The sequence below is a fragment of the Bombina bombina genome, chromosome 5 (assembly GCF_027579735.1).
Source record: "Bombina bombina isolate aBomBom1 chromosome 5, aBomBom1.pri, whole genome shotgun sequence".
Taxonomy (NCBI): domain Eukaryota; kingdom Metazoa; phylum Chordata; class Amphibia; order Anura; family Bombinatoridae; genus Bombina; species Bombina bombina.
The window spans coordinates 82,775,997-82,791,337 of record NC_069503.1 but is presented as its reverse complement, the minus strand read 5'-3'; the positions used below and the strand labels follow the sequence as shown (position 1 = coordinate 82,791,337).

Genomic DNA, 15,341 nt, shown 5'->3' with positions numbered 1-15,341 from the left:
ATACCGTGGTGACTGTAGTTAAAGAAAATAAATTATCAGACCTGATTAAAAAACCAGGGCGGGCCGTGGACCGGACACACCGTTGGAGAAAGTAATTTATCAGTTAAACATAAATTCTGTTTTCTCCAACATAGGTGTGTCCGGTCCACGGCGTCATCCTTACTTGTGGGAACCAATACCAAAGCTTTAGGACACGGATGATGGGAGGGAGCAAATCAGGTCACCTAGATGGAAGGCACCACGGCTTGCAAAACCTTTCTCCCAAAAATAGCCTCAGAAGAAGCAAAAGTATCAAACTTGTAAAATTTGGTAAAAGTGTGCAGTGAAGACCAAGTCGCTGCCCTACATATCTGATCAACAGAAGCCTCGTTCTTGAAGGCCCATGTGGAAGCCACAGCCCTAGTGGAATGAGCTGTGATTCTTTCGGGAGGCTGCCGTCCGGCAGTCTCGTAAGCCAATCTGATGATGCTTTTAATCCAAAAAGAGAGAGAGGTAGAAGTTGCTTTTTGACCTCTCCTTTTACCGGAATAAACAACAAACAAGGAAGATGTTTGTCTAAAATCCTTTGTAGCATCTAAATAGAATTTTAGAGCGCGAACAACATCCAAATTGTGCAACAAACGTTCCTTCTTCGAAACTGGTTTCGGACACAGAGAAGGTACGATAATCTCCTGGTTAATGTTTTTGTTAGAAACAACTTTTGGAAGAAAACCAGGTTTAGTACGTAAAACCACCTTATCTGCATGGAACACCAGATAAGGAGGAGAACACTGCAGAGCAGATAATTCTGAACTCTTCTAGCAGAAGAAATTGCAACCAAAAACAAAACTTTCCAAGATAATAACTTAATATCAACGGAATGTAAGGGTTCAAACGGAACCCCCTGAAGAACTGAAAGAACTAAGTTGAGACTCCAAGGAGGAGTCAAAGGTTTGTAAACAGGCTTGATTCTAACCAGAGCCTGAACAAAGGCTTGAACATCTGGCACAGCTGCCAGCTTTTTGTGAAGTAACACAGACAAGGCAGAAATCTGTCCCTTCAGGGAACTTGCAGATAATCCTTTTTCCAATCCTTCTTGAAGGAAGGATAGAATCTTAGGAATCTTAACCTTGTCCCAAGGGAATCCTTTAGATTCACACCAACAGATATATTTTTTCCAAATTTTGTGGTAAATCTTTCTAGTTACAGGCTTTCTGGAATGAACAAGAGTATCGATAACAGAATCTGAGAATCCTCGCTTCGATAAGATCAAGCGTTCAATCTCCAAGCAGTCAGCTGGAGTGAGACCAGATTCGGATGTTCGAACGGACCTTGAACAAGAAGGTCTCGTCTCAAAGGTAGCTTCCATGGTGGAGCCGATGACATATTCACCAGATCTGCATACCAAGTCCTGCGTGGCCACGCAGGAGCTATCAAGATCACCGACGCCCTCTCCTGATTGATCCTGGCTACCAGCCTGGGGATGAGAGGAAACGGCGGGAATACATAAGCTAGTTTGAAGGTCCAAGGTGCTACTAGTGCATCCACTAGAGCCGCCTTGGGATCCCTGGATCTGGACCCGTAGCAAGGAACTTTGAAGTTCTGACGAGAGGCCATCAGATCCATGTCTGGAATGCCCCACAGTTGAGTGACTTGGGCAAAGATTTCCGGATGGAGTTCCCACTCCCCCGGATGCAATGTCTGACGACTCAGAAAATCCGCTTCCCAATTTTCCACTCCTGGGATGTGGATAGCAGACAGGTGGCAGGAGTGAGACTCCGCCCATAGAATGATTTTGGTCACTTCTTCCATCGCCAGGGAACTCCTTGTTCCCCCCTGATGGTTGATGTACGCAACAGTTGTCATGTTGTCTGATTGAAACCGTATGAACTTGGCCCTCGCTAGCTGAGGCCAAGCCTTGAGAGCATTGAATATCGCTCTCAGTTCCAGAATATTTATCGGTAGAAGAGATTCTTCCCGAGACCAAAGACCCTGAGCTTTCAGGGATCCCCAGACCGCGCCCCAGCCCATCAGACTGGCGTCGGTCGTGACAATGACCCACTCTGGTCTGCGGAAGGTCATCCCTTGTGACAGGTTGTCCAGGGACAGCCACCAACGGAGTGAGTCTCTGGTCCTCTGATTTACTTGTATCCTCGGAGACAAGTTTGTATAGTCCCCATTCCACTGACTGAGCATGCACAGTTGTAATGGTCTTAGATGAATGCGCGCAAAAGGAACTATGTCCATTGCCGCTACCATCAAACCTATCACTTCCATGCACTGCGCTATGGAAGGAAGAGGAACGGAATGAAGTATCCGACAAGAGTCTAGAAGTTTTGTTTTTCTGGCCTCTGTCAGAAAAATCCTCATTTCTAAGGAGTCTATTATTGTCCCCAAGAAGGGAACCCTTGTTGACGGAGATAGAGAACTCTTTTCCACGTTCACTTTCCATCCGTGAGATCTGAGAAAGGCCAGGACAATGTCCGTGTGAGCCTTTGCTTGAGGAAGGGACGACGCTTGAATCAGAATGTCGTCCAAGTAAGGTACTACAGCAATGCCCCTTGGTCTTAGCACAGCTAGAAGGGACCCTAGTACCTTTGTGAAAATCCTTGGAGCAGTGGCTAATCCGAAAGGAAGCGCCACGAACTGGTAATGCTTGTCCAGGAATGCGAACCTTAGGAACCGATGATGTTCCTTGTGGATAGGAATATGTAGATACGCATCCTTTAAATCCACCGTGGTCATGAATTGACCTTCCTGGATGGAATGGAGAATTGTTCGAATGGTTTCCATTTTGAACGATGGAACCTTGAGAAACTTGTTTAAGATCTTGAGATCTAAGATTGGTCTGAACGTTCCCTCTTTTTTGGGAACTATGAACAGATTGGAGTAGAACCCCATCCCTTGTTCTCCTAATGGAACAGGATGAATCACTCCCATTTTTAACAGGTCTTCTACACAACGTAAGAATGCCTGTCTCTTTATGTGGTCTGAAGACAACTGAGACCTGTGGAACCTCCCCCTTGGGGGAAGCCCCTTGAATTCCAGAAGATAACCTTGGGAGACTATTTCTAGCGCCCAAGGATCCAGAACATCTCTTGCCCAAGCCCGAGCGAAGAGAGAGAGTCTGCCCCCCACCAGATCCGGTCCCGGATCGGGGGCCAACATTTCATGCTGTCTTGGTAGCAGTGGCAGGTTTCTTGGCCTGCTTTCCCTTGTTCCAGCCTTGCATTGGTCTCCAAGCTGGCTTGGCTTGAGAAGTATTACCCTCTTGCTTAGAGGACGTAGCACTTTGGGCTGGTCCGTTTCTACGAAAGGGACGAAAATTAGGTTTATTTTTGGCCTTGAAAGACCGATCCTGAGGAAGGGCATGGCCCTTACCCCCAGTGATATCAGAGATAATCTCTTTCAAGTCAGGGCCAAACAGCGTTTTCCCCTTGAAAGGAATGTTAAGTAGCTTGTTCTTGGAAGACGCATCAGCTGACCAAGATTTCAACCAAAGCGCTCTGCGCGCCACAATAGCAAACCCAGAATTCTTAGCCGCTAACCTAGCCAATTGCAAAGTGGCGTCTAGGGTGAAAGAATTAGCCAATTTGAGAGCATTGATTCTGTCCATAATCTCCTCATAAGGAGGAGAATCACTATCGACCGCCTTTACCAGCTCATCGAACCAGAAACACGCGGCTGTAGCGACAGGGACAATGCATGAAATTGGTTGTAGAAGGTAACCCTGCTGAACAAACATCTTTTTAAGTAAACCTTCTAATTTTTTATCCATAGGATCTTTGAAAGCACAACTATCTTCTATGGGTATAGTGGTGCGTTTGTTTAAAGTGGAAACCGCTCCCTCGACCTTGGGGACTGTCTGCCATAAGTCCTTTCTGGGGTCGACCATAGGAAACAATTTCTTAAATATGGGGGGAGGGACGAAAGGAATACCGGGCCTTTCCCATTCTTTATTTACAATGTCCGCCACCCGCTTGGGTATAGGAAAAGCTTCTGGGAGCCCCGGGACCTCTAGGAACTTGTCCATTTTACATAGTTTCTCTGGGATGACCAACTTGTCACAATCATCCAGAGTGGATAATACCTCCTTAAGCAGAATGCGGAGATGTTCCAACTTAAATTTAAACGTAATCACATCAGGTTCAGCTTGTTGAGAAATGTTCCCTGAATCAGTAATTTCTCCCTCAGACAAAACCTCCCTGGCCCCATCAGACTGGTTTAGGGGCCCTTCAGAACCATTATTATCAGCGTCGTCATGCTCTTCAGTATCTAAAACAGAGCAGTCGCGCTTACGCTGATAAGTATGCATTTTGGCTAAAATGTTTTTGACAGAATTATCCATTACAGCCGTTAATTGTTGCATAGTAAGGAGTATTGGCGCGCTAGATGTACTAGGGGCCTCCTGAGTGGGCAAGACTCGTGTAGACGAAGGAGGGAATGATGCAGTACCATGCTTACTCCCCTCACTTGAGGAATCATCTTGGGCATCATTGTCATTGTCACATAAATCACATTTATTTAAATGAGAAGGAACTCTGGCTTCCCCACATTCAGAACACAGTCTATCTGGTAGTTCAGACATGTTAAACAGGCATAAACTTGATAACAAAGTACAAAAAACGTTTTAAAATAAAACCGTTACTGTCACTTTAAATTTTAAACTGAACACACTTTATTACTGCAATTGCGAAAAAACATGAAGGAATTGTTCAAAATTCACCAAAATTTCACCACAGTGTCTTAAAGCCTTAAAAGTATTGCACACCAAATTTGGAAGCTTTAACCCTTAAAATAACGGAACCGGAGCCGTTTTTAACTTTAACCCCTTTACAGTCCCTGGTGTCTGCTTTGCTGAGACCCAACCAAGCCCAAAGGGGAATACGATACCAAATGACGCCTTCAGAAAGTCTTTTCTATGTATCAGAGCTCCTCACACATGCGACTGCATGTCATGCCTCTCAAAAACAAGTGCGCAACACCGGCGCGAAAATGAGGCTCTGCCTATGATTTGGGAAAGCCCCTAAAGAGAAAGGTGTCTAAAAAAGTGCCTGCCGATATAATCTTATCAAAATACCCAGATTAAATGATTCCTCAAGGCTAAATATGTGTTAATAATGAATCGATTTAGCCCAGAAAAAGTCTACAGTCTTAATAAGCCCTTGTGAAGCCCTTATTTACAATCTTAATAAACATGGCTTACCGGATCCCATAGGGAAAATGACAGCTTCCAGCATTACATCGTCTTGTTAGAATGTGTCATACCTCAAGCAGCAAGAGACTGCTCACTGTTCCCCCAACTGAAGTTAATTCCTCTCAACAGTCCTGTGTGGAACAGCCATGGATTTTAGTAACGGTTGCTAAAATCATTTTCCTCATACAAACAGAAATCTTCATCTCTTTTCTGTTTCTGAGTAAATAGTACATACCAGCACTATTTTAAAATAACAAACTCTTGATTGAATAAAAAAAACTACAGTTAAACACTAAAAAACTCTAAGCCATCTCCGTGGAGATGTTGCCTGTACAACGGCAAAGAGAATGACTGGGGTAGGCGGAGCCTAGGAGGGATCATGTGACCAGCTTTGCTGGGCTCTTTGCCATTTCCTGTTGGGGAAGAGAATATCCCACAAGTAAGGATGACGCCGTGGACCGGACACACCTATGTTGGAGAAAACAGCCTTAGTGCAGCACACAATGGTCACAGCAATACCTGAGTGTGATACTTATAATATAAACACAGCCTTAGTGCAGCACACAATGGTTACAGCAATACCTGAGTGTGATACTTATAATATAATATAAACACAGCCTTAGTGCAGCACACAATGGTTACAGCAATACCTGAGTGTGATACTTATAATATAAACACAGCCTTAGTGCAGCACACAATGGTCACAGCAATACCTGAGTGTGATACTTATAATATAATATAAACACAGCCTTAGTGCAGCACACAATGGTTACAGCATTACCTGAGTGTGATACTTATAATATAAACACAGCCTTAGTGCAGCACACAATGGTTACAGCAATACCTGAGTGTGATACTTATAATATAATATAAACACAGCCTTAGTGCAGCACACAATGGTCACAGCAATACCTGAGTGTGATACTTATAATATAATATAAACACAGCCTTAGTGCAGCACACAATGGTTACAGCAATACCTGAGTGTGATACTTATAATATAATATAAACACAGCCTTAGTGCAGCACACAATGGTTACAGCAATACCTGAGTGTGATACTTATAATATAATATAAACACAGCCTTAGTGCAGCACACAATGGTTACAGCAATACCTGAGTGTGATACTTATAATATAAACACAGCCTTAGTGCAGCACACAATGGTCACAGCAATACCTGAGTGTGATACTTATAATATAATATAAACACAGCCTTAGTGCAGCACACAATGGTTACAGCAATACCTGAGTGTGATACTTATAATATAATATAAACACAGCCTTAGTGCAGCACACAATGGTTACAGCAATACCTGAGTGTGATACTTATAATATAAACACAGCCTTAGTGCAGCACACAATGGTTACAGCAATACCTGAGTGTGATACTTATAATATAATATAAACACAGCCTTAGTGCAGCACACAATGGTTACAGCAATACCTGAGTGTGATACTTATAATATAAACACAGCCTTAGTGCAGCACACAATGGTCACAGCATTACCTGAGTGTGATACTTATAATATAAACACAGCCTTAGTGCAGCACACAATGGTCACAGCAATACCTGAGTGTGATACTTATAATATAATATAAACACAGCCTTAGTGCAGCACACAATGGTTACAGCAATACCTGAGTGTGATACTTATAATATAAACACAGCCTTAGTGCAGCACACAATGGTTACAGCAATACCTGAGTGTGATACTTATAATATAATATAATATAAACACAGCCTTAGTACAGCACACAATGGTTACAGCAATACCTGAGTGTGATACTTATAATATAATATAAACACAGCCTTAGTGCAGCACACAATGGTTACAGCAATACCTGAGTGTGATACTTATAATATAATATAAACACAGCCTTAGTGCAGCACACAATGGTTACAGCAATACCTGAGTGTGATACTTATAATATAATATAAACACAGCCTTAGTGCAGCACACAATGGTCACAGCAATACCCTGAGTGTGATACTTATAATATAATATAAACACAGCCTTAGTGCAGCACACAATGGTTACAGCAATACCTGAGTGTGATACTTATAATATAAACACAGCCTTAGTGCAGCACACAATGGTCACAGCAATACCTGAGTGTGATACTTATAATATAATATAAACACAGCCTTAGTGCAGCACACAATGGTTACAGCATTACCTGAGTGTGATACTTATAATATAAACACAGCCTTAGTGCAGCACACAATGGTTACAGCAATACCTGAGTGTGATACTTATAATATAAACACAGCCTTAGTGCAGCACACAATGGTCACAGCAATACCTGAGTGTGATAATTATAATATAAACACAGCCTTAGTGCAGCACACAATGGTTACAGCAATACCTGAGTGTGATACTTATAATATAATATAAACACAGCCTTAGTGCAGCACACAATGGTCACAGCAATACCCTGAGTGTGATACTTATAATATAATATAAACACAGCCTTAGTGCAGCACACAATGGTTACAGCAATACCTGAGTGTGATACTTATAATATAATATAAACACAGCCTTAGTGCAGCACACAATGGTTACAGCAATACCTGAGTGTGATACTTATAATATAAACACAGCCTTAGTGCAGCACACAATGGTCACAGCAATACCTGAGTGTGATAATTATAATATAAACACAGCCTTAGTGCAGCACACAATGGTTACAGCAATACCTGAGTGTGATACTTATAATATAATATAATATAAACACAGCCTTAGTGCAGCACACAATGGTCACAGCAATACCTGAGTGTGATACTTATAATATAATATAAACACAGCCTTAGTGCAGCACACAATGGTTACAGCAATACCTGAGTGTGATACTTATAATATAATATAAACACAGCCTTAGTGCAGCACACAATGGTTACAGCAATACCTGAGTGTGATACTTATAATATAAACACAGCCTTAGTGCAGCACACAATGGTTACAGCAATACCTGAGTGTGATACTTATAATATAAATACAGCCTTAGTGCAGCACACAATGGTCACAGCAATACCTGAGTGTGATACTTATAATATAATATAAATACAGCCTTAGTGCAGCACACAATGGTCACAGCAATACCTGAGTGTGATACTTATAATATAATATAAACACAGCCTTAGTGCAGCACACAATGGTCACAGCAATACCTGAGTGTGATACTTATAATATAATATAAACACAGCCTTAGTGCAGCACACAATGGTCACAGCAATACCTGAGTGTGATACTTATAATATAATATAAACACAGCCTTAGTGCAGCACACAATGGTCACAGCAATACCTGAGTGTGATACTTATAATATAATATAAACACAGCCTTAGTGCAGCACACAATGGTTACAGCAATACCTGAGTGTGATACTTATAATATAAACACAGCCTTAGTGCAGCACACAATGGTTACAGCAATACCTGAGTGTGATACTTATAATATAATATAAACACAGCCTTAGTGCAGCACACAATGGTCACAGCAATACCTGAGTGTGATACTTATAATATAATATAAATACAGCCTTAGTGCAGCACACAATGGTCACAGCAATACCTGAGTGTGATACTTATAATATAATATAAACACAGCCTTAGTGCAGCACACAATGGTCACAGCAATACCTGAGTGTGATACTTATAATATAAACACAGCCTTAGTGCAGCACACAATGGTTACAGCAATACCTGAGTGTGATACTTATAATATAAACACAGCCTTAGTGCAGCACACAATGGTTACAGCAATACCTGAGTGTGATACTTATAATATAATATAAACACAGCCTTAGTGCAGCACACAATGGTTACAGCAATACCTGAGTGTGATACTTATAATATAAACACAGCCTTAGTGCAGCACACAATGGTTACAGCAATACCTGAGTGTGATACTTAGAATATAATATAAACACAGCCTTAGTGCAGCACACAATGGTTACAGCAATACCTGAGTGTGATACTTATAATATAATATAAACACAGCCTTAGTGCAGCACACAATGGTTACAGCAATACCTGAGTGTGATACTTATAATATAAACACAGCCTTAGTGCAGCACACAATGGTCACAGCAATACCTGAGTGTGATACTTATAATATAAACACAGCCTTAGTGCAGCACACAATGGTTACAGCAATACCTGAGTCTGATACTTATAATATAATATAAACACAGCCTTAGTGCAGCACACAATGGTTACAGCAATACCTGAGTGTGATACTTATAATATAAACACAGCCTTAGTGCAGCACACAATGGTTACAGCAATACCTGAGTGTGATACTTATAATATAATATAAACACAGCCTTAGTGCAGCACACAATGGTTACAGCAATACCTGAGTGTGATACTTATAATATAAACACAGCCTTAGTGCAGCACACAATGGTTACAGCAATACCTGAGTGTGATACTTATAATATAATATAAACACAGCCTTAGTGCAGCACACAATGGTTACAGCAATACCTGAGTGTGATACTTATAATATAATATAAACACAGCCTTAGTGCAGCACACAATGGTTACAGCAGTACCTGAGTGTGATACTTATAATATAATATAAACACAGCCTTAGTGCAGCACACAATGGTTACAGCAATACCTGAGTGTGATACTTATAATATAATATAAACACAGCCTTAGTGCAGCACACAATGGTCACAGCAATACCTGAGTGTGATACTTATAATATAATATAAACACAGCCTTAGTGCAGCACACAATGGTCACAGCAATACCTGAGTGTGATACTTATAATATAATATAAACACAGCCTTAGTGGAGCACACAATGGTTACAGCAATACCTGAGTGTGATACTTATAATATAATATAAACACAGCCTTAGTGCAGCACACAATGGTTACAGCAGTACCTGAGTGTGATACTTATAATATAATATAAACACAGCCTTAGTGCAGCACACAATGGTTACAGCAATACCTGAGTGTGATACTTATAATATAAACACAGCCTTAGTGCAGCACACAATGGTTACAGCAGTACCTGAGTGTGATACTTATAATATAAACACAGCCTTAGTGCAGCACACAATGGTCACAGCAATACCTGAGTGTGATACTTATAATATAATATAAACACAGCCTTAGTGCAGCACACAATGGTTACAGCAATACCTGAGTGTGATACTTATAATATAATATAAACACAGCCTTAGTGCAGCACACAATGGTCACAGCAATACCTGAGTGTGATACTTATAATATAATATAAACACAGCCTTAGTGCAGCACACAATGGTTACAGCAATACCTGAGTGTGATACTTATAATATAATATAAACACAACCTTAGTGCAGCACACAATGGTCACAGCAATACCTGAGTGTGATACTTATAATATAATATAAACACAGCCTTAGTGCAGCACACAATGGTCACAGCAATACCTGAGTGTGATACTTATAATATAAACACAGCCTTAGTGCAGCACACAATGGTCACAGCAATACCTGAGTGTGATACTTATAATATAATATAAACACAGCCTTAGTGCAGCACACAATGGTTACAGCAATACCTGAGTGTGATACTTATAATATAATATAAACACAGCCTTAGTGCAGCACACAATGGTTACAGCAATACCTGAGTGTGATACTTATAATATAAACACAGCCTTAGTGCAGCACACAATGGTCACAGCAATACCTGAGTGTGATACTTATAATATAATATAAACACAGCCTTAGTGCAGCACACAATGGTCACAGCAATACCTGAGTGTGATACTTATAATATAATATAAACACAGCCTTAGTGCAGCACACAATGGTTACAGCAATACCTGAGTGTGATACTTATAATATAAACACAGCCTTAGTGCAGCACACAATGGTTACAGCAATACCTGAGTGTGATACTTATAATATAAACACAGCCTTAGTGCAGCACACAATGGTCACAGCAATACCTGAGTGTGATACTTATAATATAATATAAACACAGCCTTAGTGCAGCACACAATGGTTACAGCAATACCTGTGCCTGATACTTATAATATAAACACAGCCTTAGTGCAGCACACAATGGTCACAGCAATACCTGAGCCTGATACTTATAAAGGGACAAGGAACCAAAGTGGATGTCTCATGAGCTACATAAAGCGAATAATCACTTCTGGACAATTTACCTCCTCCCCTTGGCATCCTGAGTTGAAGCCTATAAGAACAGAAGAAGGAAGGCTCAGGAGCATGCACGTGTTTTGAACACTTCAGGTCAGCAAAAATGTAACAATGTCATACATACAGCGCTTAAAACATATGAACGCTCCTGAGCCTACTTCCATGCGCTTTCATAGAAAGAAGTAACATTTCAGAAAAAGAGGTTAGTGAAATCATAGAAGTAAATTAGTATCATTTTGATCTTGATATTCCTTTAAACTATAGACAGCTTAGAAATTAATAGCCAAACACAACAAACAGAAACAGAAAGAATAAAGCCTCATTAGCACATATTGCAAATATATTATTATAATTACATTACACTTAAAAAAACATTACTGAAGGGTCCCATGTTTGTACCCCTATTAATAACACATGTGCTGTATCAGCCTATCATGTTTGTACCCCTATTAATAACATATGTGCTATATCAGCCTATCATGTTTGTACCCCTATTAATAACACATGTGCTATATCAGCCTATCATGTTTGTACCCCTATTAATAACACATGTGCTATATCAGCCTACCATGTTTGTACCCCTATTAATAACATATGTGCTATATCAGCCTATTATGTTTGTACCCCTATTAATAACATATGTGCTATATCAGCCTACCATGTTTGTACCCCTATTAATAACATATGCGCTATATCAGCCTACCATGTTTGTACCCCTATTAATAACACATGTGCTATATCATCCTACCATGTTTGTACCCCTATTAATAACATATGTGCTATATCAGCCTATTATGTTTGTACCCCTATTAATAACATATGTGCTATATCAGCCTACCATGTTTGTACCCCTATTAATAACATATGCGCTATATCAGCCTACCATGTTTGTACCCCTATTAATAACATATGTGCTATATCAGCCTATTATGTTTTTACCCCTATTAATAACATATGCGCTATATCAGCCTACCATGTTTGTACCCCTATTAATAACATATGCGCTATATCAGCCTACCATGTTTGTACCCCTATTAATAACACATGTGCTATATCATCCTACCATGTTTGTACCCCTATTAATAACATATGTGCTATATCAGCCTATTATGTTTGTACCCCTATTAATAACATATGTGCTATATCAGCCTACCATGTTTGTACCCCTATTAATAACATATGTGCTATATCAGCCTACCATGTTTGTACCCCTATTAATAACATATGTGCTATATCAGCCTACCATGTTTGTACCCCTATTAATAACATGCACTATATCAGCCTACCATGTTTGTACCCCTATTAATAACATATGTGCTATATCAGCCTATTATGTTTGTACCCCTATTAATAACATATGTGTTATATCAGCCTACCATGTTTGTACCCCTATTAATAACATATGTGCTATATCAGCCTACCATGTTTGTACCCCTATTAATAACATATGTGCTATATCAGCCTATTATGTTTGTACCCCTATTAATAACATATGTGTTATATCAGCCTACCATGTTTGTACCCCTATTAATACCAAAAGAGCTATATCAGCCTACCATGTTTGTACCCCTATTAATACCATATATGCTATATCAGCCTACCACGTTTGTACCCCTATTAATAACATATTTGCTATATCAGCCTACTGTTACCTCTGATTCACTGCACAGTTCTGTCCTGACTGTAACTAGGGCAATGTAATAGTATCAGCCCTTGCAGATCTGAACATACACAGCAGTCAGGGAGAGTTGTGCCAGGCTACAGTAAGGGAGAGCTGTGCCAGGCTACAGTATACAGTAAGGGAGAGCTGTGCCAGGCTACAGTATACAGTCAGGGAGAGCTGTGCCAGGCTACAGTATACAGTAAGGGAGAGCTGTGCAAGGCTGCAGTATACAGTCAGGGAGAGCTGTGCCAGGCTACAGTATACAGTAAGGGAGAGCTGTGCCAGGCTACAGTATACAGTAAGGGAGAGCTATGCCAGGCTACAGTATACAGTAAGGGAGAGCTGTGCCAGGCTACAGTATACAGTAAGGGAGAGCTGTGCCAGGCTACAGTATACAGTAAGGGAGAGCTGTGCCAGGCTACAGTATATAGTCAGGGAGAGCTGTGCCAGGCTGCAGTATACAGTCAGGGAGAGCTGTGCCAGGCTACAGTATACAGTAAGGGAGAGCTGTGCCAGGCTATAGTATACAGTAAGGGAGAGCTGTGCCAGGCTGCAGTATACAGTAAGGGAGAGCTGTGCCAGGCTACAGTATACAGTAAAAGAGAGCTGTGCCAGGCTACAGTATACAGTAAAAGAGAGCTGTGCCAGGCTACAGTATACAGTCAGTGAGAGCTGTGCCAGGCTACAGTATACAGTAAGGGAGAGCTGTGCCAGGCTACAGTATACAGTAAGGGAGAGCTGTGCCAGGCTACAGTATACAGTAAGGGAGAGCTGTGCCAGGCTACAGTATACAGTAAGGGAGAGCTGTGCCAGGCTACAGTATACAGTAAGGGAGAGCTGTACCAGGCTGCAGTATACAGTAAGGGAGAGCTGTGCCAGGCTACAGTATACAGTCAGGGAGAGCTGTGCCAGGCTGCAGTATACAGTCAGGGAGAGCTGTGCCAGGCTGCAGTATACAGTCAGGGAGAGCTGTGCCAGGCTACAGTATACAGTCAGTGAGAGCTGTGCCAGGCTGCAGTATACAGTCAGGGAGAGCTGTGCCAGGCTGCAGTCAGTAAGGGAGAGCTGTGCCAGGCTCATATACTGCATATACATCAGTGACTACATTACACATGGCTGCTGCTGGTCAGTGCACGTACCTCTGTCTGCTCCTGTACTGTACTCACAGCTCAGCTGTACACGCTGTATCCTGCACATCCCCCTTCTGACTGTACAACATACGCACATGCTGCAGTCCTAAAGGAAGTGACGTCACGTACTAATAACGATACAACAGTTAGGAAACAAAACAAAAAAACTACATATTCCAGAACTGATGAAAAGAAGTCAGGTGTCATACAACAGCCAATAGAAAGAGAGAGATGGTGTTGCATTTGGTTAGCTTTATTTAAACTTCCATAGTGAGCAAACAACAGAGCTGTAGAGTACTATAATTAGCACAGAGCCATTCACTTGCCTGCGCACTGCGCAGTGTGTATTTATTAACCCCCTTCACTTGCACACAAAGCTGCACAGTCGTGTATTAACCCCTTCACTTGCACACAAAGCTGAAGTGTCTGTATTAACCCCTTCACTTGCACACAAAGCTTCACAGTGTGTAATAACCCCTTCACTTGCACACAAAGCTGCACAGTGGTGTATTAACCCCTTCACTTGCACACAAAGCGGAACAGTGTGTATTAACCCCTTCACTTGCACACAAAGCTGAATAGTGTGTATTAACCCCTTCACTTGCACACAAAGCTGAACAGTGTGTATTAACCCCTTCACTTGAACACAACGCTGCTCAGTGTGTATTAACCCCTTCACTTGCACACAAAGCTGCAGTGTGTATTAACCCCTTCAGCTGCACACAAAACTGCAGTGTGTATTAACCCCTTCACTTGCACACAAAGCTGAACAGTGTGTATTAACCCCTTCACCTGCACACAAAACTGCAGTGTGTATTAACCCCTTCAGCTGCACACAAAACTGCAGTGTGTATTAACCCCTTCAGCTGCACACAAAGCTGCACAGTGTGTATTAACCCCTTCAGCTGCACACAAAGCTGCACAGTGTGTATTAACCCCTTCACTTGCACACAAAGCTGCACAGTGTGTATTAACCCTTCACTTGCACACAAAACTGCACAGTGTGTATTAACCCCTTCACCTGCACACAAAACTGCACAGTGTGTATTAACCCCTTCACCTGCACACAAAGCTGATCAGAGTGTATTAACCCCTTCACTTGCACACAAAGCTGCACAGTGTGTATTAACCCCTTCACTTGCACACAAAGCTGCACAGTGTGTATTAACCCCTTCACTTGCACACAAAGCTGCACAGTGTGTAT

General features: G+C 41.3%; 1 protein-coding gene across 1 annotated transcript in view; it reads right to left on the bottom strand.

The window, feature by feature from the left end:
- LOC128659929 (homeobox protein orthopedia) overlaps positions 1 to 14,241 on the bottom strand; it is a 149,410-nt gene extending 135,169 nt beyond the window's left edge. The window contains exon 1 of the mRNA XM_053713514.1: positions 14,147 to 14,241. The gene's annotated coding sequence lies outside the window, so the exon portion shown is untranslated. The remainder of the gene's footprint in view (positions 1 to 14,146) is intronic.
- Positions 14,242 to 15,341: the final 1,100 nt, after the last annotated feature.